At 45.7% G+C, this 24,160-nt stretch overlaps 1 protein-coding gene and 1 long non-coding RNA gene across 2 annotated transcripts in view; one reads left to right on the plus strand and one right to left on the minus strand.

Moving 5' to 3' along the window:
* LOC146205708 (uncharacterized) overlaps positions 1 to 24,160 on the minus strand; it is a gene marked incomplete at its 5' end in the record, with an annotated part of 70,171 nt that overhangs the window by 35,862 nt on the left and 10,149 nt on the right. The gene's annotated exons all lie outside the window — the stretch shown is intronic.
* On the plus strand, positions 6,242 to 6,709 carry LOC146205709 (uncharacterized). Its single transcript, XR_014703215.1, has 2 exons — positions 6,242 to 6,369; positions 6,624 to 6,709. It is a non-coding gene; the product is annotated as an uncharacterized LOC146205709 (long non-coding RNA).

A 24,160-nucleotide genomic window follows, 5' to 3' on the forward strand; every position in this document is an offset into this window, starting at 1 on the left:
TTCGGGAAACGCCATGCTAATTCCTACGTGAAGTGTGCCCGCGGGGTTGTATATGAAATTTCACTTTCTTACGGTAAAGCATATATATATATATATATATATAGGACAAACGAGAAAATGTGTTAATGAGAGGGCACGGCAACACGAACTATCAGTTAAGAACGATGCGAGCATACATCTGCCAAAACATTTAAAAAAAGATGAAACTTAAGCTCACCAAAATAAATATATTAGGAAGAAGTCGTGACACTCTGGCACACGCATGGCTAGAAGCGTTTTACATCAGAAAAAAGTGTGATATCCGTATCAGCGATACTTCTGTGTGCCTGAAGGGGAAATAACTTTTCTTGGCGACACGTGTGTGAGATTACAAGCCTGTGATATGACGAAGGATTACAGAAGTGTATTTTTGATACGCGCTTTCTCCTTGAATAAACAGATGAAAGTTAGCGCTGCTCTGGTCACCCTTATGTGTTGCGCTAGAAATATTCCACTTTGAAAATATATACGGTTTGTTTCGGTGATGCAGCCGAAAAAGCTAACATTACTTGTATCACTTGCTTAAAAAAAAAAAAAAATCGACAATGGGAGAACCACGGGGCCGCTATGCTAATATATTTGAAAGGTGTTTTTTTTTTTTTTTTTCGAAGTGAGCTAAATTCAGGGACTGAAACTAAGTCAATTCTTTTTTTTTTTTTCAATGGAAATATGATTTTATAGATCTTACTTTTGCAAAAGCTTTGTGAACGAAAGGCGTCCAGTGAAGCCCAAAAATTCTGCGCGCAAATCCTATATTAAACAGAAAATGAGCTAGATCCTGCTCATGTTTGGATCGAAATGAGCCAAATCTACATGCCTTTGAGAACCTTCTTTCTCAGTCTCGAAGGTCAAACTGTTTGAGCGTTATTTCATTGATTCCTTCACCAGCGCTGCTATCTTACCGACTGCCAAGGATATGAAGACATTAGTGGAAGATCTAAACACAGAAGACGACGGTAGCAATGGGATCATTACCCCGCCGCATATGAATCAGGGATGTGTGTCTGCTACAGAGAACGTTAAAGCGCTCAGGTGGCCGTGTTGGAGTGGCTTTCTCAAATAACGAAAGCGAAATATCCGAGGCAGGAAGGAAAGAATACTAACCGTCGCCTCGTTATTTTTGCGCGCACGTCTACCATTTCGCGACTACTCGTGGATTTGTAATGGTACAACCAAGTAAAATAATTCCTGATTCCACATATTTTAGCTAGTTTACGTCTCCGCTTCCGAATCGTGAACGATAGAAGACTCACGTCAGTGCTTGACCTGCTATTAACTTTACTTGCTCGCGTTAAAGCACACCAGCGCTGCTGATTGCACACAATTTTCTCATTGTTTTTTTTTTTTATTCTATTTATATTGTTATCATAACTGGGCATTATTTTCGTAAGTGCGATGTCAGGGCACGTTATAGAATCGCAGGTGGGCTACCCCGCCGGGGTGGTGCAGTGGTTAAGGCGCTCGACTACTGTTCCCAAGGACGCGGGATCGAATTCCGACCTCGGCGGCCGCTTTTACATGGAGGCGAAAAGCAAGGCGCCCGTGTGCTGCGCGATGTCAGTGCACGTTAAAGAATCCCAGGTGGTCGAAATTTCTAGAGTCCTCCACTACGACGTCTCTCATAGCCTGAGTCGCTTTGGGACGTTAAAACCCCACAAACCAAAGTAGGTGGTCGAAATTTCAGTTCTCCACTGCGTCATCTTTCATAGCCCAAGTCGCTTTAGGACGTTAAACCCCACAAACCAAACGAAACCAATCATAAGTAGAGTTTAAAAAGGCTCTAGAAAAACTTTTTCAACAAAATGCGATCCAATCTGGACTTTAAAATCGAAGAATCGCAGCTGATAGAGTCTAAATTATCTGCGTAAAATTTTCATTAAACTTGGTGTAAGTATGTATATATAAAAAACGAGTATTTCTTCTGATTGCGCTGGTAGCAATCTTTTGCGCATTTCTCAGTCTGCGTTTTGGTGGGCTTGGCTTATTTAAAAAGAAAAATGTATTTCTTTTAATTTTTTTTTTGGGGGGGGGGGGAGGGGGGGGAGAGCACGTTGATACAGATAAGTGCCGATTCCAACATACATACCATCCTCTGAGATTATGTGGCTGGCGACCCCTCGCTTCTCTTGGAAGAAGGCAGCAGAGCAGGTAACAACACAACGTGTGACCAACTAGCTCAACGTTCGACTCTATTATTGACCCCTCGCTGTTTCACCGAAAACGGATATCTATATGAACCCCTATGTCAGGCTACTGCCGTTGTCCAATTCCGCTCGCAGGCTGTGACGATGACGGCAGGAACAATGCATGTACGCGCACCCGCGATACGGCGGCACTAGCAGTCAGGGCCGCGTGCGCACTGCGCAACGTGACATAAGTGGTGTGACTGTTTGTACCGGGCCCGGAGAAAGAAAGCTATGCGCGTAAAAAATGCGTGTGCCCCGTGGCAGTTACGTGGTGCGAAAAAAAAAAAGAAAGAAAAAAGAAAAACAAAAACGCCATATCACCGCATGGCAGCGGAGGCAGTACTGCAGAAAAGTAAAACGCGCGCCATCTGCGCAACCTCCATGGCCCATGCAAATGGGAGGCGTGTATACGCGCGCCAGGCTCAAAGGCAGCCGGCCATCTTCGGAGCCAAGGCCTGCACGCGCCATCCATATGTATACACGGGCTGGGGAAACGTTGCACGTCTCCTGTAAACACACCGCGAACGAACCTTCGCACAAACATACGCAGACCGGCGGATTTGTGGTCACAGGCTTGAGCGCCCACGCTAATTTCTGAGCAGCCATTCGCAGATCGCGCGCGTGCAGTGCATCCGTTCTACGCCCGCAACAGAAAAATATGTCAAGTGGGAGGGGCAGATAATCGCACATAGTAGCTGACACCTCTGCAAAAAGCTTCAAGCGTTACTACGATTTGAGCTCCTTTATCTCCTAGTCCTTTTATCTGTATGGGAATGCACCTGCTCAACATGGGCAATTTACCTCGTGCGTTGCCGTGAGAACGGGCAGCGCCGGGTCTGAACTTTGGGGCCCGGGCCGTGCCCGGGTTTGAAGCCGCGGACTAGGGAGTGGCTCGGGCCTCGGGCCCGCCCCGGGCCTCAGAGAGAGGCCCGTGTAGTGCTACAATGGCTGCTCTATGAGTGTATAGCACTATACATGGTATACCAGCGCAAATGGACAAGGAACAAAGAACAGTAGGCAGTGGGAACGCTGGCGTTATTTATTTCATCCCTTAGAAAATTTTCTATAATGAAACCATGTATAACTTCGCCCAAAGCTATCGACTAGCCTAACTGTCCGCTCCCATACTTCATGTCATACTAATTCTTCTGTAAGCCTTTGTTGCACAAAGCGTATAGCGACATGGTTCTTCGCAGTCAAATTGTTGCGACAGATGACAATGTCGCAAAACGTTACCAATTCAGAACTTCTGTAGGCGACACAGACTCTTAACGTTCTTCCGAATCGAGAGCAAGAAAGAGAGAAATGTTGTGTGAATGATTTCACAGCAAAAGGAGCAAGCAGCTCAAAAAGCTCTGCACTCACTAGCCCTAGATACAAGACGCGCGAAAACGATCGAAAGCAGCGGAAATGTCGCAGTCAATCCGCGGATTGCAGGCTGCTCCACTTATGCAATATGTAACAGCAAGAATGCACGTTTCACCTGCGCCCATATATACAAAGCGTGCGGCCGAAGCGAAAATGTCCCATTCTTGTCCCGAACGCTCTCGAAGCTCGTCGTTGCCGTGCATGACTTCTCAGCCACAGGTGCATCGCGCCCTTCGGCAAACCTGATGTGCAATTTTTGCGCAATTTCCGCGTCGTTGCGAAAACAGTGCTAAGACGAAATGCATGGGCGTCGTAACAGTAGTACAGGAACCGATTGTGAAGCACGCTTGGCTGTGCGCTGTCTGTGCGGTGGCGTATAAAGAAATAAAAGAAAAGCCTAGATTTTTTTTGTCTGCTCTTGTTTCGCGATGAGGCGTGTCTCATTAACGGGCAGCTGCGGCCGGGAGAGGTGAGGCCAGCCGTGGTACGAGAGCGTGTTACAACGATTTGATTCACCCTTATCGCGCTTTTACGTGCCGCGTCGATCGACGCATCCTGCAGATAACGATGGCAAGTGGTGGCGCTTTCAGGAGCTGGCTTGATATAGGAAAAAGAATGGGAGGGTCGGAAGCGGTAATGGAATGCCGCGAGCTACTCGTCCGACGAGTTCCGGCGATGACGAAACTGTGCCTCAAAACAAAGAGACGAGAGGAAAACCATTTAGAGAAAAGCCTTCCATATACCACCTCACTTCGCTAAGCGACCGCGAAGGTTTTTCTTTTCTTTTCTTCTTCCTCTCTCGTAAAACTTGTATTTTGAAGACACGTGTGGGCGCAAAGCAGCCTGCTTGCGCGACAGTCGCTAACGGAGCTTTTACGCATGCGTTCACGAAAGCGCTGCCGGAGAAATAAGTCTTACGGAATAAAAAATGGTTCGTTTATAAAACTTACGTTACATTTGCAGGTGAGTCAACCTTGCAGTGCCCAACGTATACCGCTTGTTTTGCACAAACTGTATACTTACTGCCGTGTTTTCACGTTTGCCAGTAAGTTTCTATGAAGCCAGTCCTCAGTTTATTGTACAAAACGCGCACTTATAAACGCATTTGTTGAATGGAGCAGTTCTGGTGCAATCGGTTGAACAGTTTCAGCAGAGGCTGGCAAACAGTTTTCATGCGTGCAGTGTTTGCGAAACGTCGATTTCCCACTATCTTAACAACCCTTAAGGGCTAAACAGTAGTGTAAATAAATAAATAGTTACCACAGCAAAGTACCAGCTATCATAGGTGCGAAAGGCGCGCCTTATAGCTCACTGCCGAAATTCCTCTTGCGAGTGAACCAATAAAGTTTCAGCAGGCATTCTCCTGCTCATCGCGCCTTCTGGAATTACTTTAAATTTACGTTCTTACTAATCCCGTAGGATAGGGAAGATTTGCGCGCTGTTTTATAACTTTTAATAACTTGAAGTGATTAAAAACTTGATAAGTTTGAAATTATGCAGTTTTTTTTTTTTTTTTTCATGTCTCTATTGGTTTTTCATTTTCTGACATTTTTTAATGCAGGGGCCGCAAATTTCGAATGCTCAGAACTGTCACACAACGGTTTACGCTGTGTTCAGAACTATATGATTATAGAAATAAATATAATAATCTGAATTCTTATTCTGATTCTGATTATAATCAGAATTATAATCAGAATCAGAACAGAATTAAATGATTATAGGCAACCTGCACTGCCTAGGTGGCGCTACAATTGCTCCACAGCGCGCCTCAAAAATGCTGCTGTTGGCCGCTTGGTTCGCGATAAACGATCGAGCATATTCGGCAGAATTATTGATACGCGGTGACAGATAACGTCCTTGGCCAGGCGCTCTCGACGTAACCCAGTTATCTGACACATGCCATGCAAAGCTTCGACAGAGCGTGCATTCTGATTCTGACACAGCGAACTTCATTCCTGCCACCGAGTTAACAGCCTGCCTCAAAAGAAAACGGATCACGCGAGCACTGGGCAAAGTTCATCTCAGCACGCTTCGCTGCAGCGGAAGCGTATGCATACAGCGAGCGTCCGGCGGACCCATAGTGCGTTTTTTTTTTTTTTTTCTCCACTTGATTTCAACTCGGAAGAATGACTAGACTTTTTTTTTTTCTTTTTTTTTTTTTTTTTTAAACCTTGAGGTCCATCTATGGCTAGGACGCCCTGTATATCGCCGGCACAGTAAAAACGTCGCCGGAAAATACGGCCATGGAGTAAACGTCCCCGAAAGAAAAGCCCCCATGTGCGAAGGTAAAAATGTCCCCAAATGGGTGCCATCAAACGTACTGTAACATCAAGCTTCGCCTCGTCGGATTCCTGGATTATTAGTGATGAACTGATTTTACTTTACACCTTCTATTGTTTCAGCTTGAACCTAGTTTGTATTTCGTTTCACCGTTCTTTATTTTATTTATTTTTTTAGTTTCTACGTCCTACAATGAAGGAGTAGACTGCGCTGCCCCATGACGTGCTGCAGTATTTTATGGTACAGCGCCTTTACCCGTCAGATTTAAAGTGACCAAATGGCAAAACATCATATACTGATGCGGGGCGTTCATAACAAATGTAATGGAAAGCCACAGAAAGGGTTGACGCCCATAACCAGAACAACTGCGAGGTTCTTCTAGTGTCTTCTGCGTTGGGTGATTGTCGAAAACCACCAGTTTGACAAGGCGATTTGTACGCTTCGTAATAAGTATTATTATTCAGCTGATGAGACCTGTGTTATTGTGTGCTTAAAGGTTGGTTGGTTGGTTTGTGGGGTTTAACGTCCCAAAGCAACTCAGGCTATGAGAGACGCCGTAGTGGAGGACTCCGGAAATTTCGACCACCTGGGGTTCTTTAACGTGCACTGACATCGCACAGCACACGGGCACCTTGCTTTTCGCCTCCATCGAAAAGCTGCCGCCGAGGCCGGGATTCGATCCCGCGTCCTTGGGAACAGTAGTCGAGCGCCGTAACCACTGCGCCACCCCGGCGGGGTGTGTGCTTAAAGAGCTGAGGAACTGGGAACCATGCTTTTTTTTTTTTCTTTTCTTTTTTTTTTTTCTTTTTTTTTTTTTTTTTTTTTTTTGCGAAGTGAGTCCCAGAACAATTCATTCTTGTGACACATTTTCGCCTTGGGGACGTTTTTTCCTAGGGGCCGCTTTCTCGGGGGCCTTTTCTTCCGGGGACGTTTTTTCCGGGGCCATTTTCTTTCGGGTACATTTTCACCTACACCCGCGAAACTGCGCTTTATTCATCGGTGCTCATCAGGGGCGACTTTAATGATTCATCCAGAGATTTATCGTTCGCACGCATCGTGCCGAAGGATTTGGTCTTTGGCTACCCGTGCATTCTGCTTCACCGCAAGAGTAAGCAGTGCCTTCCGGGGTTCGTGCTTGTTTTTCAAACACATAACCACGGAGAGCAGCGATAAATTCTTGCATCAAGCAATAAATGCACTTTGGCAAACAAATACAGCGCGGCCGTATCAAGTTCAAGTTCATTCCTTTCCTACAAGGAGGAGCCGGCGCTAAAAGCAGCTTGACTAAAAGTCCCGACTCCTTGAGATAGCGGCAGTACAGAAGGAAGACGAGGGTCACACTTCACACTATCATAGATAGGTGATAGATACTGAGCCCTTAGGCTAAGCGCGAACGCCAAGAAACCACACAAGAAGCAAACACACACGTAGTGAAAGCAACTAGAATATGCGCAGTATAGATGTCACATAACAATCAACAAAATATTTCATGCCAGCCTCTTTCATATACAGAACTTGTCACGGCAGTAGTCACGGATTATATGTTTTGAATTGCTGGTAATATCAAAATTGTCATGGTTTAATTTGTTTAGCAAGACGGGAAGGTTGTAACTTAAGGATTGTTTCATAGAGTCAGTTCTTGGTGTTGGGGTGATCCAAGTTTCTCTGTGTTTCGTGTTACGGCGGCTGATGTTTTCTCCGAGTTGTCCAAGTACAGTGAAGGGATTACCACGTTGTTATGAATGGTATTTATAGCATATGAGAAGCCTAAGCATAATGCAAAGATTAGAAGGATATCATACTTTATAAATATATTTCTTGAGGGGAAAAGATGGTGGCACATTCGCTATAGACCGGACAGCTCTTTTCTGCAGCAAATGCAATCCATGAAGATTTGTTACCCTGCTGTGCCCCAAACCAAGCTGCAGTATTCAACATGAGTTTGTACTAACGCGATGTAGAGCAACATCTTTACCTTTACTGGAAAAATATATCTAAAGCGCGCAAGTATACCTAGAGCTGAGGAAACTTTCAAACAAATGCGTTCTATGTGCGCATCCCAAGTTAGATTGGTTGGAAAGATAACCCCCAGCGTTTTTACAGAAATAGCAAGCTCTATTTGTTCGCTATTTAATACTATTTTCAGAGGTGTAGATATTTTCTTTCCCTTCAGGAGTTATAACAAAATTTGTGTTTTTGTCGGATTTATGAGCAGAGAGTTTGCATCTGCCCATGAGGGCAGTTGATTAAGTGCATCAATTGTTTTGCGTTAAACGTCGGCTTCTGGGTGAGGCGGAGTTGGTGGGTAATTCCGTCCGGCTGCCGACACTTCCGGGAGCTTCACTGCCTATTGTATTGAGAGAATACAGCTTTTCAGGTTCTATTGGTCGCTATCAAACCTGCTTCGTCTCCGCGCAGAAGGGATGAAATGCACTTTACTTTCTATTCAAGCCCGCTGTAGGGCATATATTTTGCGTTGTGGACGGTGCCGAAACGAAAAAAAAAAAAAAAAAAAGGGGGGGGGGGGAAGGGGGGCTTGTAGATTTATCACAGTTAATCCTGAGCCTCCAGTGGAGTCTCGGATGGAGGACACCACTCACATTCCGTCGTTCAAATATTTGTACAAATAAACTTCTGCTCCCTCGGCTTCAGGCGAAAATCTGCGAATTTTTCTCCCACAAATTTTGCACTGGCTGCGGGGAAAGGATTCAGTTCCCCGAGAAGGAACTGAATGGCTTTCGCGGCGTTTTGTCCTAGACATGCGTCGGCAGTATACGGGTGTTCAACCCGGTACGTGTCAGCATGAGCTGTACAACGTCCAAACCGCTGGTGTGCCACCGGATGCCGCTGTACGGAACACCACTGCGAAGACGTGGAAAGGCTGCGTCTGCGAGCTCTCTCACACTGTGCCCCTGGCTGAGCGTTCAGCGTTGCTGTAAGTTTGTTGTGGCGAGAGATGATCCGCGCCTATCTTCGAGGAGCCCCAGCCGCTTGCTTCATGTTTTAGATAAGCCGCCGCACAAACTGATCCGGCTTATCCGCGCAACTTGAACAGAATCAATTTGTCGAGGAGGGGCCAGACATGCAGTTCTGGGCGCCGGCCGTTGGCAGCCTGTCACGATATGCAAAGTCGGGAGCTGTTGCTTCTTGTTTGTGCCTTCCTCCATGTATCCCGCTGCTGAATGGGTCGCGGGAAATGTGCTTGTAAATGGAAGTTTAAGAAATATTGCAACTGCAGAGAGCTTCGTCGCATGCATGTAATAACGCGGCGCTGTCCTACTTCCGCAGATTTTTTTTTTTTTTTTCATTATTTAGCAGCAGCAAGAATAAAATTAAACCAAAATCAGGCATGTGACCGATTTGCCGCGCTGCCGATTCAAGTCTTGTGTAGCAGAGTCCCAATCATCATAAAGTTAGCCGTAAATTCATCGTCTGTGAAGGCATGCCGACGGATGCGCCTTTGCGCTACAGCTCATTATAAGCCACTGCGAAGACGCACCCAAGAGCTCGTTCAGAGTACTGACATGCAAGGTACGACTTACGCATGCACACGGAGTTGTTTGCAAGAAAAGCTGCCAGAAACGCCAATGCTCGCCACCCGATAGCCTGCACTGTGCACCACAATTGTAAGCGTGGTGACCTCTGACAGTTCATCGCAAATCGTAGGTAATACCCGGAAAAAATATAATAATAAGACCGCGAATAGACGCTGTCTCAAAGAATCGCAGTAAACAATATGTGACTTCCCGGATGGGCTCAATTCCTTAGTACAAAAAATTCGAGGACACTTTGGCGACTAAAGTGATGCAGCACTCAGGCAAAGCTGCATTCTGCTACGCGACTGTTGCGCATGTAGCGATGAATACTGCTACGAGCAAATCGAGCGACTACTCTTTCACATTCTGCGAGTGCATTTATTCAGTGAAATATGCTTGGAAGCGACGAGATCGCCTTGTATATTCGCAGTTGTTCTACGTTTATTGTTGTGGGGTTGATTTTACCGGGTGCGCAACATTAATTAGTAATTAAGTAATTAACTACGTAAATGACACTAATTAACCATTAATAATTAATCACAATTAGTAATTAACTAGTAATTAGTGATAATTAATTGGACATTTATTATTAATGGGTGTTTAATCAGTAATCAATTATTATTACTCATTAATTACAGGGTCTTGAATATTTGGGGGCTGGGATTTAAAAAATTCCTATGCAAAATCTACTACCCCATTCGAGCTGAAATAACGTTCACAAAGTAGCAAAATATAGTCTACGTTATCTGATAAGTGATTCAAAATCGGCACTTGCCTAGATTTCCCGAAATCGAGAAAAAACTGCTCTCGGTGGCGTGCACAATTTTCGCAGAAGAGAGTCAATAAGCTATTTTGACATGATACGTCATCTGTCGAGCAGTAAGACAAGCTCCATCCCGGCCGTTGGCGTGCTTGCTTCGCTGCCCGACAGATGACGCACCATGTCAAAATAGCTTTTCGATTCTCTTCTACGAAAATTGTGCACGCCTCCGAGAGCAGTTTTTTCTCGATTTCGGAAAATCTAGGAAAGTGCCGATGTTGAATCACTTATCAGATAACGTAGACGATATTTTGCTACTTTGTGAACGTTATTTCAGCTCGAATGGTGTAGTAGATTTTGCATAGGAATTTTTTAAATCCCAGCTCCCAAATATTCAAGACCCTGTAGTAATTGATCATTGATTGGCATATGGCCACATACGGCATGCATTTGCGCTACTGTGATGGTGTTCTGTGATTGGTCGAGACCTCCATGACGTCATCCCGTCTCGACCAATCAGAGTCGTCGCAAAAGCGTGACACTTTTGTTGACGACAAGGATGAGGCAATAAAGGCTTTCGCCTTAATAAACTGCGTTAAAGAAAGGTGAGGATTTTCAGTAAGGCTGCGAAAATAAGCTAAAAGCCCCTTATCAATAAGTCACTGCGCAAGGATTCCAGTGTTTATCAGGAATTCTGCACGACACACAGCAAGCGCGTCGGACGTATCCCCACAACACAGCAGAATCATAACGCGGTCAGCTTACTATTAATCTTGCTACAATCCGTCGTTTATTGCGGCCATCGCGACTAAACACCATGCACTGCTGGACACTTGCATAGCGCCATCTTCGTTCTGAAGAGGCTCATCCACTCTAGTAAAGCCTTTGATTAGGCGTGGAGTCCAAGCATGCTTGCTCGAACGGCGAGAGTGGTCAAATTAAGGCCGCAGCTTCACTAAGTTTACTTTCCGCTTTTAGAGCGCAGATCTTGATCGTTAAGGGGTTGAGCGGCGGCGTCGGCCTCGTAACTGACTAAGTGAACGAACACAGAGAAGGATAAAAAAGACCGAACGCGGAGCACAGCGGAGGATTAAGCGGTTTGATATTGTACTCCGCCACCGTTAATGCTGCATTGTAAGATCAAGCCAGGACCTCTCAAACTGTCTATGCGGCTTTTTCCCTGGCTGTCCTCGCAACACCAGTGGCGGAAATAAACCTTCAAACCAAACCGCATGAGGCGACAATTCTTGGCGATCCGTCGTGCGACGCCGTCGCCAAAACCTCTCGTTGCCGCTGGTGACCACCGCACGGAGCGACGGAATTCGGCGACAGAGAAGCGCGTTTTCAGCGTTGCATTGTTACCGCCGCCTCGTCATTCGGTGAAGGGGAGTACAGTAACGCTATATCCTGTTTATGAAGTACGCTAAAACACTGATGAAATGTCTTGTAACGCATCGCGTTAAAAAAGAAAAAGAAAAAGAAAGGTCACAACGCAGCAGTGGGCTACCACACTGCGATGCAGACTTGCATTACAAGCAGTGACTTTCTCCTGCTCCTTTCAAAGATTAACAATGCCTAGACACACTAACCTTTTTGTTTTCTTACTACCCTATTAAGCTTTTACTGAATTGTCTCGGTGCGCTCGTATATGCACGGATCAGACGAAGCGAGCGCCTGCAGGTTCTTCGTTCAAACCGGACTATAGGAAAACAAACTTCACTTGGAAAAAAAGCCAGAACGGAAGTTGAGTAGCCCAAAGCCTTCAGCGATTGGCTGCCTCGCGAGCTGCTTCCGGGCGACAGGCGAAATTTGCTAAAAACCCAGAACCTGAGCGACAGCGACGAGGGGCAATGCTTTGGCGGCCCTCAGCTCACCGCGCGTGTCGCCGCGAATCGTCGCTTGATGCGGTTAGCGCTTTAATCTACGAAAGAGAAGAGGGCGCGAGGGAGAAAGCGAAGGAGGACGGTACGACGTGGGTAGGCAATTGTGGCGTCGCTCTCCGTCTGCGGGTCTGTGGCGGCTGTTGCAAAACGTGTTGGCCCAGCAGGCGTTAAACTGTAGAATTTAGGGCTTGGCCAAAACGGAACCCAAGCGCCGCCGCCGTTCGGCAGTGCATGTTTCGTATATGCGATCGCCTGTGGCTAAGCTATAGTACCCCAACATTACCGAGCATCATAATCGTCCTGTGATTTTTCCGGTAGCGCCTGCCAATCTGCCGTGTACTGTGTGGCCCAATTCCTGGAACGAGCCATGCCACAGAAACAAGATTGATTAGCAATGGCTATATTCAATCGATAAGATTGCACACGCCTTCTGTCGACAACTCTTGTTTCTGTACTCGTCCCGTGGACAATCCTTTCCATACTGTATGACACAAGCTCTTTTGTCCTGCTTTGCCGCGTCCTCGCCCCTCAACATTACCTCCACACGTGCACCGTGGTCGGAGCCTGTGGGTAGCGAGGGGCCCGCTCACAGGCGTGGAAATTTGCAAAATGCGCAAACTCTTGCCTCTCACTCCAGTGCTCCCCAGAAGAACATGCAGCCATGGCAAGAAGACACCCCGGACAACAAGTGCCGTCTTGCCGTCGAAACCTTTCAGTGCGTACGTGCTGTGCCCTAAGACAGTGCACAGAAGATGGCACATCAGGATAGCAATCTCCTATGATGCTAACTGGCTTTCGTTTTTGAAAAGGACTTAAAGGCAACGAAGGGTAGAAGTCAGGTACGCTTTTGAGTTCACAATACTATAATGCGCACCGCCTTTAGAGGACGTCGCGAACAGTATTTAGGTTTTCGGGAAATAGACGTGGTGGTCGGACCGGCATGCATCGCTGCGTCGTGAGCTGCGCATCTGTTTTGGACATTTCCAAGTAAGCTCGAAATCTTTCACCAAAGGTTCCCGGCAGTCACTGCACGAAAAACAAGAACGCGATAAAAATTGGCGCTTCGCTCGGTCATGACGTCACGCACAGATTGTCTGTAGGGGAGGGAATTAGGGAAGGGGCGATTTCAAGTGACCCACATAAACAGGTGTCACTAATGGAGCAGAGGAGGGGGCTCCGTTTACAGTGACGTGACCGCGAAACCGTCAGCCGGGGTATAAAGCTCACGTGCCCCTGCCCAGGGTGTACTGGCGGGAGGTCGCGCGGAGGTTTTTTCGGAAGGTTCTTGGCTGGACGCCTTTTATCGCCATGTTACATGGCAGTAAATAAATAAATTCCCAGTTAGACAAATAGAAAACAAAAAAGTCCTCATGACGACGCCAGCGATAAGAAGGCCAAGCAGGGTCTTTCTGGGAGCCCTATCAGAGACGCCCAAGATGACCTCAACGAACCCGTGATTGGTAAGAAGCGCTGAAAAGCGGAGGCGGCGTGGCGCTTATTGCCAGCTCTCATTTTGTCTTTGGGAGAGCGGGCTTGCGTCGCTTTTTGAAACAAAATTCAAAGAACGGTACGCAGGACGGTATAAATTGACAAAGACACATCGCTAAAATGATTTCAGAAGAATCTACTTAAGATTTATTTTTTTTTAGAAGAAATCAGTTACCAAATTCATAGCGACGTGTTCTTGTCCGTTTCTTCCGTCCTGTGTACCGCTCGTGCGCTCTGTTTAGAGGAGTTAAGCTTCAACTGTTCACCAGACAAGCTTCCACCAGGTTTCCTGGGCTCGGGCGACTTGTATATACGTCTGCATCTTGTTGCCAGGCTTGCCTATAGCGTTACTAAATGCACCCTGTTTTCGTACAGCTGCTACTCCAGTCGGCAGTCAAACTGAGTCTTCGAGTGTCTTTTGCCGCAGTTCCCATGGGTGCTTGCAGCTGGCACCACATCTTCAGCCTGACTACACCCACTGCGAGGCAAATGTTTTCCATATACCTACAATTAACCCGGTCATGTGCCAGCTGCATTCATTCGATCCGCGCAAACAATTCCTAAGCTCATCCGCCCACCTGTCTGCTGCATTTGCATGCTTTTCTTTTCTTCGAGTCCTGTGAGTTACCCTTAACAACTATTGGAATTATGTTACCTTTCCATTACATATCCTGCCAATGCCCATTTAGTTCTCGATTTCGGTTATATCATTCATTTGAGTTTTTTTTTTTTTTTTTTTTTTTTTTTTTTTTTTTTTTTCGTGACGCACTCTGCTCTCATTAAGGTTACATGCTTGTTTTTTTTATTTTCGTTTTTTTTTTTTTTTTTTTTTTTTTGCATAGATTTTTGCGCTGTCCTCTGTTAGGCTGAACCCCTTTCACTAGCCTCCACGTTTCCACCCCACAAGTGAGTGCCGGTGAAATCCTTGCTTTTCTACTTAGCTGAGTTTCGGGGTCCGGATCAGCTGTTAGTACCTGCCCTTAGTGGATGTATTACTTTAACTCTTCGAGTGCCTCTCTACATATTGTAAACAGCTGTTCCATTCCGCAACTGTTGTGTAAGAGTCGGGTTCTCTGCATAATCATTTTTAGACCCACTCTTGTGTTTTGTATATGTAGGAATCATGCTTTGCAGTTCGCCACACGTGTAACTCAGCAATGCAATACGATCAGGGAGTCGATCGTATTATTCGTTAATTGCGTCTCTCTGCCTTACACCCTTCTTTATTGTGATTTTATTGATTTCTATATAGAGGGAAGTGGTAGCCAGTGCAGCCGCTTTATACTTTCTTCTGTCTTCTTATACCTTTGCGGGGACCGCATACCGTCTTTCATAAGGCCGCATCGTTGCGAAAAGGCTCCCTCGACCGTAATGGGGCTCACATTGTTTCTATTTTATTTTATGCTCTATTCTGTCTGCGGCACAGATTCAAGAAAGTTTAAAATACCTAACACATGCGCGAACAACGAGAGATCGAACAAAATGAAAAGCGGCGAAAAGGAAGAGGATGGGCTTCATGCATATCGTGTATCCGGCGTATTCTACTCAATAAATGATTTAGTCCGCAGCAGCCGCCTTTTTCTTTTTATTTGGTCACGCGCTGTACTCATTTCCGCTCAATAGTAACACATGTAGCAGCGGCACTAACCTAGCAGTGTACGCTACTGAAGAGCACATACCTGCTATTTCTAGAATGAAAGTTTATCGCCACTGGCATTGTTATAACGTTTTCGCAAGTTCCGTTTACATGCTTTTTTTTTTTTTTTTTTTTTTTTTTACATGTGTACGCCGAACTGGAGGCGGTATTGTACAGCTGTTCGCGTTTTTGCAGGAACAGCGCCTAGCGCATTCTCCATGCAGTGCTGGATGGGGATCAGCTGCGCGGTACGGCATGAATCGAACGTCAACAGCATCAGTCGCGGTGATGATGCTCGACGCTGGAAAGTTGAACTAGGCGATTCGCAGTTCACATCGGTGATCTGAGGGAGCACGACGCTATGAGACGGTGGACGGAAGATGATTTTTTTCTACGAGGAGATCAGCATCGCATAGGCAAGTGGGCCTGAAGAGAAGACTTCTCGATGGAGGTGGTTGTAAACGGACTTCCTCACCGACCACGGTGGAGGAAGGGAAATCTCATTCTGCACTTGCACATGAGAGGCCGGAACGTGCCCCTCGCCACGGGAGAAGGAATGCGCAAACTGAGTATGGTTGCCATGGGGACAACTCGGCTACTGTGTATGGTGACGCGCCGTATGCCGCTGTTCTGTGAAGTGATTTTGTGCCAGCTTGTCTTGGCGGTTTAACGGGTTGGCAGCAGTCATGGACAGTATCGAAGATACATGTATCTTCGATACTATCTTTATATACATTTTATGTATCGGTATTAGGTATCGTGTGCTGAAAATCAAAGTATCGGACTACCGGTATTGAAAATACATTTTTAAAGTATCGTGTATTTTGAAGACACTCGATACTACAGAAAACTTCAAATATTGAAACCGCTGTGAGACTTCGGGTTGACGGCGCTCGCTCAGACGGTATACAGACCCTGAGACACGGCTGGTAGTACAGCCTCAAGTTCCCTACAAATGGCCCGACCCCTCAGCTTCAACCACATTTCCAGATTCTCTTTCTTTAAAACTGAAGCAGGCAACGGTAAGTAAGAGCTCTTGAGATGCTTTGCTTTTGAGTACCGAGTGCATAGCACGAAGCTATGCACGAAGGCGAAAAAAAAAAAAAAAAAGCTGCTAAGCCTTTAACAGACACACAGAGAGATATGAGCAAAGCGGAAACGCAAGGCAAACACGCAGTATAGGGAGCCAGCACACTGTTGTACCCGCTCTTAATTCCCACCCTTTGCCATCCGATTTTGCCAAGCAGTGCCCTCGGTGTGCTGTCGGACGCAGTAACCTATGCACAATCCAAAACCCCTGGGCTCCGCGTACCGGCTCTGCTAGGCGGCAAGAACACAAGCTTGTAAGCTAAATAATGTTCAGCCATTTTATTCTAGCTTTTAACAATATGCAGAGCTTCAAAAGTTTGCTTTGGTTTGGTTTCTGGGGTTTAAGGTCCCAAAGCAACTCAGGCTTCAAAAGTTTGTTGTCGCACTAATGGCAATATAACTGCTCAGTTCCCCAAACGCACGCAGGTTGCACCTTTGTATTTGTATGTATATAGCTAAGTGCTCACGGGTCGGTTTGCATGAAGAGCATTAGTTTAAAGAAATATTTCGCTAAGCTGCTTGTGGAAGCAATCGCTTAACTGTAACCATGACTTCAATTAAATGTGAAGTTCTGACAAGGACAGCCGCCCAAACAGTAAATCCGTGCTGTATTCATTAAGCCCTTTCGGAAAGCTTGCGCTATAGGAATGTTCTAAGGATTCCAGAAAGCATGTTATAATTTCCTAATGCTACTAATCGTATTACCACCTTTATTATGTTAGAATTTCAGTGATGTATCGAAGTATCGACGATACAGTACCGAGTATCTGTATCAAAACTCGATTTCGATCCTGTATCTTGTATCGGCATCGGAAATACAATTTTTTAGGGTATCGAGTATCTGTATCGAAGATACTTTTTGGAAGTATCTTTCCCAGCCCTGTTTGGCAGTTGTCCTGGCGGGTGCTTATAAGTGAAAGTGGGACCTCCAACGAGCGGCATACAAAGCGTCAAAGACGTGCGATGAACCGGACAACAACGCTTCCGGAGAGTGCGTCAGCGACAGACGGAAGATTCTCCTCTCGAGGCGGAAAACAAGTAGAAGCATGAGAGAGTAAAGAACTACTAAGAAAGGTTGACGTTGAGAGTTGAGTCGTCTTTATCGACTGGAGCAGACTCCAAAAGCCTACTCGCGGAAGAGGAAAAAATGGACAGGGATATCACATTTAGAGGTTAATGCCTGCCTCACGTGCAAACTTCCAGAGGACCCACGCTGCTGTCGACAGTTGTGTGGGTTGCTCCCAAGCGTCGTTGCTCGGTGTAGATCAATAACTGAATTTGGTAATTATCATTGAGGTGTTTTCTCTCATGTCATAGAACCATGCAGGGCAGTCCCTCAACATGGCTCTACCGTTGGGCGGAGTCATATGCCTCGTCTTCTGCCTAGTATGCGGGAAGCTCGGGCTGCCCGAGTCCCTTACAGCGGGGTAGCCCAGGAGGCAGGGAGTTAGTACTGACTGTGCACCCGAAGGCACGCCATCTTGTCTGGCCAGGGCGGCTCATTCAGTTTGGGCCGGACCAGTGTGCCGGGACGGAGAGTTTTTTCATCGCTTACGATCCTATTCACCAACGCTTGCGGGGATATAAACAATGGTGTGTCGTGCAAAGTGGAAGGACAGTCTAAATCTACGCATCCATTTGGCCCAACGATCGCCTGTCACGTCTTTTTGACGAAAGGTGGGCGATATCAGTGTGTGCAAGGGTATGTGTAGGGTGCCTGTTGAACAAAAATAATAATAAAAAACCGGCGCTGTCATGACGACAACTGCGCACAAACGTAATGTAAGGTGGAACAATTGTCCTAATCATTATGATCAGAGGTATAATGTCCGGAGGCTGAAGAGAACCGGAACGTATAGAGGGCTTTCCTTTTACGCTGGCGCGCCGCAACTCAACAGAAACGACCGCGCATCTGGGCATACGTATGCGCGACACGCCAAGACGAGAAAAGAGTATACGCGTCGCAGTGCAGACGCATGGACGTGACGGTGAACGAACAGCTGCAGGCGCAAATCTCAACCACCATGTCAGTCCGTGTGGTCTTTTATAGTGAAGAAAGCCAAAAACGTAATCACGGTAATGCCTGTTGATGAACCAGTAAAACATCGATTTTGAGTATGCTCGCGTCGATGCGAACTTGAGTAGAGGCTGACGCGACAAAGTTAGCTGAAACCGGCGACGTGGTCCGCAACGTAGCGAGCTGCGACAAAGCCTCCTCTTGAGTGGGGTTAAATGTAAAAGGGACGTCTCCTGGAGGTGTTCAGTTTAGCGAGACAATGCGAAAAAAGGTCGCCAAAGCTACGAGAATCTTCGTATGGCGAATAAGGAAGTCTTTGATGGCGTGGATTTTATCGAGGTACTGTTGGACTGAAGACAAGCCGACCGGATGGCCGAGAATGGCGAGCCGCGTTGGCGCACTAAACGTTTTTTGTTTAAAAAAAAACGTTCTGGCGGCTTGCCCGCCAAAACTTTTCTTTTCTGCTATGTTTTATGTTTTTAGATTGTGATTTCACAGGTATATTTCTGTTTACAACTAACAAAGCTAAGGTTATATTGACCGAAAGTATCTATGGTATGTTTTCCGGTTTTACTTTTCCGTCAGTTCACAGGTTGGGCTGATGGCAGCTAAAAAAAAATCACACATTTTCCGTCGTTCAACAGCATTTTTAAGGCGAAAATCTGTAGGCTTAGGCAACACGCGATGACACTCAAAAAATTATCTTTGCAGCAGCCATTGTCTAGCCACCGAAAAGGCCAGTAGGACGACGCCATGCGCAACAGACACCACTATTTCTTTTGGCATCAAGCCATCCGTATCATTTCTTCATGACCATGAACTAGGCCCTTGGTGAAATTCATAATTTAATCGTTCTTTTAATGCCGAAGCTAATCCTTTCTCTGCATTATGACTTTGGAACCAGCTTTCTACTGACATCAAACATACAGCGTCTTTTATTACATTTAGCCGTAAACTACATTCTTATATGGCCTTATACCGCAGTGTTGTATACACGTTACAGAAAATAAGTAATCGATTACAATTACAATTACTCCTGCTGAAATGTAAATCATTACTGTCGTCAATTACAGCCCCAGAAAAGTAACTGAAGATTACAGTGGAGTAATCGATTACTCGAATTATAATGCTAAACTAAGATGTTGGCGACAATATCATTACTTACAACATCTTAGTTTTTACAGCAGTGTACACCGAAGGTTGTGTGTTGCATAAAAATATTAGTACTACGGGTGTTAAATTCTGGCTAAATAATGATTTCACTCAGGTAATAATATGAAGTGACCAATGGCAAGTTTGTGCTAATTATGATAAAAGTGTTCATGCGTAGAACGCAGAAAAAGAAGCCTCTCCTCTTTAAGTGTGTGTGTGTGTGTGTGTGCGTGTGTGCGTGTGTGCGTGCGTGCATGTTTGTGTTAACTATGCTGTAAACAATAAAATACTCTCTGGAGTTTGGTTTGGTTTGTGGGGTTTAACATCCCAAAGCGACTCAAGCTATGAGAGACGCCGTAGTGGAGGACTCCGGAAATTTCGACCACCTGGTGTTCTTTAACGGGCACTGACATTGCACAGCACACGGACGCCTCTTCGTTTCGCCTTCATCGAAACGCAGCCGCCGGCGGTCGGGTTCGAACCCGGGTACTGTACGACACAGTAGTCTGCCATCTTAACCACTGCGCCACAGTGTGAATGCATACTTACAAGTACTTTGTCTTTCGGATCTGAGATAACCTCTCCTGGACAATGCACGTTGACAACGTCGTATGCTATATTTCCCTACGCAAACTATTTTTCCCCCGACATGCTCTGAAGCTCTTATCTCTGTACGTTCACGTTCATATAACATCATTATTCGCCCCATGTTAGAATATGCGGTGATAATCTGGGATCATTTCACTCACTCTAACAGTGCTAAGACAGAGCTCAAAAGAAAACAGTGGGGTTTATCTATAACTCATATAGCAATGCATCTATCACTGATCTTCTTAATCAAATAGTTTGCTTCCAGACTCTCACAGGTGCCGCATCTCGAAATTTATTTATTTTTTTTTCAATTAATCAAAGATAAAAAAATAATGACACATCCAATATTTTATTGTTCTCCTCCAGGTATAACACGAGACAACGGTATTATTTTATAGCAAGAATATTGCATGCATGAATTAATAAATAAGCCCTCCTTTTTCCCTAGGACGATTACAGACTAGATTAATCTTACTAACATTGCAGTAACAAAAACTACGCTAAAGATGCTTAAAAGAATAATAATAATTGGTTCACAGGAAGGGAAAGGCGCAGTATCTGTCACACCTGCTCTGTGGACACCTCAACCGCGCCATAAGGGAAGGGAGAAAGGTGGGAGTGAAAGTGGAAAGAGAGAAAGAGGAGCCATAGTGGAGGGCTACGGAGTAATTTCGACTACCTGGGGATCTTTAACGTGCGCTGACATCGCACAGCACACGGACGCCTCTCTGTTTCGCCTCCATCGAAACGCAGCCGCCGTGGTCGGGTTCGAACCCGGGAACTCCGGCACAGTAGTCGGGCGTCTTACCACTGCACCACACCGGCGGGGCAATGCTTAAAAAGTGCGTTTAATTTTTTCACATCTTTTCTACCGCTACAAACATGTGTTTGGTTTGTAATTGTGCAGTTGCGTTCTTCACATTTAAGATCTTCCTTTTGTTGTTTCAGCGTTCATGTACTTCGATTCCCACCCTACTAAGGTATTGTGATATATCGCAGTATCAATAAGTGAAAATCTGACAGCACTGCAGATGCTGCGTTGAAAAAATGCGAAAGCCTGAGCGTTGCTGCCAGGGTTCGTGCAGGTGGTTCTGGCTCGTGCCGCATAGTGGAAATTTCCCTTCCTTGGCGCGCATTCGCTGCACTGTTCCTGTAAATGTCGGATTGGGCGGTACACCGTCGCTCATGTCGCATGGCGTTCTTTGGTGCGTGTTCGTTGCAGCGCTCTTGAAACTGTGGGATTGACAGTACGCCGCCGCTCCTGTCGCGTGGCGTTCTCAAAGCCACGGGACATTCTCGTGCAGCTTGACTGTTGTGTGACCTTGTCACGCGACACTTACCGTAACGTGACATTTGCGACTCATGACTCAGCACTTTTTATGGCCCACAAGTGATGACTATGACTCGTGACTTATGTATGTCTTAACGCAAACCCTGAACCATGCCTTTAGACATTAGTGCTAGATCATAACTCATGACTTAAGCTACTCTGACTCACACTACAATGACAATGACATGACATACCGTTTATGCACCACACGTCATACACATTCAGGCATGACCATTAATTGCACCATCTGATGAGTTCTTATTACGCGTTACATTTTCCTTCCACTTTTCTGTGTCCACTTTTTTATGTCCTCAACGAAGCGCCGCGATTCTTTGTTGGCTTTGTGAAAAGAGCGTTGAAAAGCTGAAAAAAAAAAAAAAATTGTTCATAGCTGTTTTCTTGAGAACATCAGGCGCGGATTCTGGTGTGGAATAATAAATCATGATAAGTCAGGTACAATTTTTCGGCCAAAAACTAGTGGACGTTTTGTCGTCGGCCTTCGACGGCAGGGTTGCTGACGTCGTCTACCACGGTATGCATGGTCAGGCAGTCATACACACCGTCGTGCGGCCGAACAATTTGACGCAATCACATTGTGATGGAAGCTTCGCCCCTGTTGCCTCTTTTTTTGTTTTTTGCAATGTAATTAATTACCGACATCATATTACAGAAGAAACGTAATTGAATTGCTCGAAACGGGACTGTTTGAAAAAGTAATGAATAAAATTACAAAGTTACACAAAAATATAATTAATTACAAGCAGTCAATTAGACACATCTCTTCCTCACCGGAATAACGTGTGTTATTCGTGACTTGCTTTCTTTATTTTTGTTCATAATGATTTCGCTGTCATTTCACTGTAAACTGCTGCTGTTTTTACGATTACATTTGAATTCTTACAAATACAGAAAGGAGTTCACGATACAGCTTCTGCTCTGGGACCTCCATTCTTGTTATCTTCTTATTATCCTCCTTTTTGTCACGCAGTTTTTATCATGTGGGACTTCAGGTGGGCGAGAAGGTCAGAAAGTTGCACATCTGGTCTATGATGAAATGCAAAATAGATGATTAGGCGTTCTTTTCGAAGTTCATCACGTTCGCAGAGACCTGCCAAAAACCGAAGCGAAGATCGGCAGTTTTATGATGAATATACATGTAATTGCGCCTACCGTCGTGACGATATTTAATGATTCAACACTTTCTTCTTTACGGTGACAGAGAAATAGACAGCGCGAACGTTTTAATACTAGGGCTTTTTTTTTTTTTCTTAACCTACACCAGCGTAGAAAATCTCCTATACCTCCAATGGTTTTTAGCTACACCAGTGTAGTTGGTGTAGGTTAAAAAAATGGTCCCACTGTTGCCCTAAATGTTCTGCAGAAAGCCCAGCGTGGGCGTTGCGAGAGAAAAATCACGAGCGGCATATGCCTATATGGCAGGTGGTAGCTGGCACCGTGCGCTGATTGGGCGGTGGGTTGTGTGACGTCACAAGAGACCACGAAACATGGCCGAATAGGCAGGCACTGCCAACTCGGGCAACCCCTGTGAGATGGGAGTCGAACCCTCTGGGACCCTTGCATCCAGAGTCAGATACGCAGCACTACGCTCAGACACGTTCCTACGGCTTTATTGAAGCGGGGCTGTAGTTTTCATTTATTTAAGAAATGCTGCAGACATACCAAGCCCAAGCAGGAGAGGTTGGCACAATCAATGCTATACAGCCCCCCCCCCCCCCCTTCCCAACAACAACAACAACAAAAAAAGAAAAGAAATCGCACAATGGTGCATTGACAATACAACGAAAAGTCAACGCACGACACAATAATCACACTTCATTTGGTGGGCGATGAAAACGGCGAATTAATCGGCAGGACGTTCCAGTCTGCAATCGTCCGTGAAAAAAAAAAAAAAATCTATACATATTAGCTCGCGGAAACACATATGAGATAAGGCAAGAACTCTGTGCTTACTGCGACAGGGTCTGGTCGCAATAAGCACGAAAAGGCTCCAGGTAATGGCAAACACAGAGTGGCTACCCTCCTCACTCGCCCCTCTCTCCATTTTCTGCTCCACGACTGCACCTCCTCATAGCGCTGCATCCACACAAGTAGCTAGCTCAATGCTCTTCAGCGCCGGACTTTTTTTTTTTTTTTTTACTTTTGAAGCTGTTGAGAGACTCCCTCATTCGGCAAATACGTCATGACAGCTTTGCCAAACGAGGTAGAGAAAGATTGATTTTCACGCCGGGTAATTAACACCGGGAGGCTGTCCCCGCAACGGAGGGCGCTGAATTAACTGAGGCCACCTCGGACTCATTAAAGTGCGCCTATGTTTAATTACACAGGCGCTATCAAATTTATCCATCGGAATAACGTATCCGCGCTGCCAGATGTAATCTTTCAGACGATGTTTCTATATTTTTAACACATTGCACGCTTTCTATTTTTTATTTAATTCTGCGTGGAATACGTTCGAAATACAGCTATCGAGCAGGAATTCGAATTCCTGCATGCGTACTAAGGGCGACAACGTGTACATACCAGATTGGGTCACGACATTGAGATTTATAGCCGCCTATTTTTTGTATAAGCTGAGCAGCAGCTGCTTTAGCAAGCCACCCATGAAGCTGTAGTCTGGGCTTATCACTGGCGCCATTCAAAGCCTCCAAGCAACGCATACAATGGGGCAAGACAGACAGCCAGCGGGCAGCTGCGCGGTGTCTCAAGAATCACGAGGAGAACAGCGGTTCCGTGCACCTCACCGTGTACGGGAGCGTCTGGCACGATCTTTCGTGACAGGCCAAC

Source organism: Amblyomma maculatum, chromosome 1 (assembly GCF_055883805.1).
Source record: "Amblyomma maculatum isolate TAMU_Amacu chromosome 1, ASM5588380v1, whole genome shotgun sequence".
Taxonomy (NCBI): Eukaryota; Metazoa; Arthropoda; class Arachnida; order Ixodida; family Ixodidae; genus Amblyomma; species Amblyomma maculatum.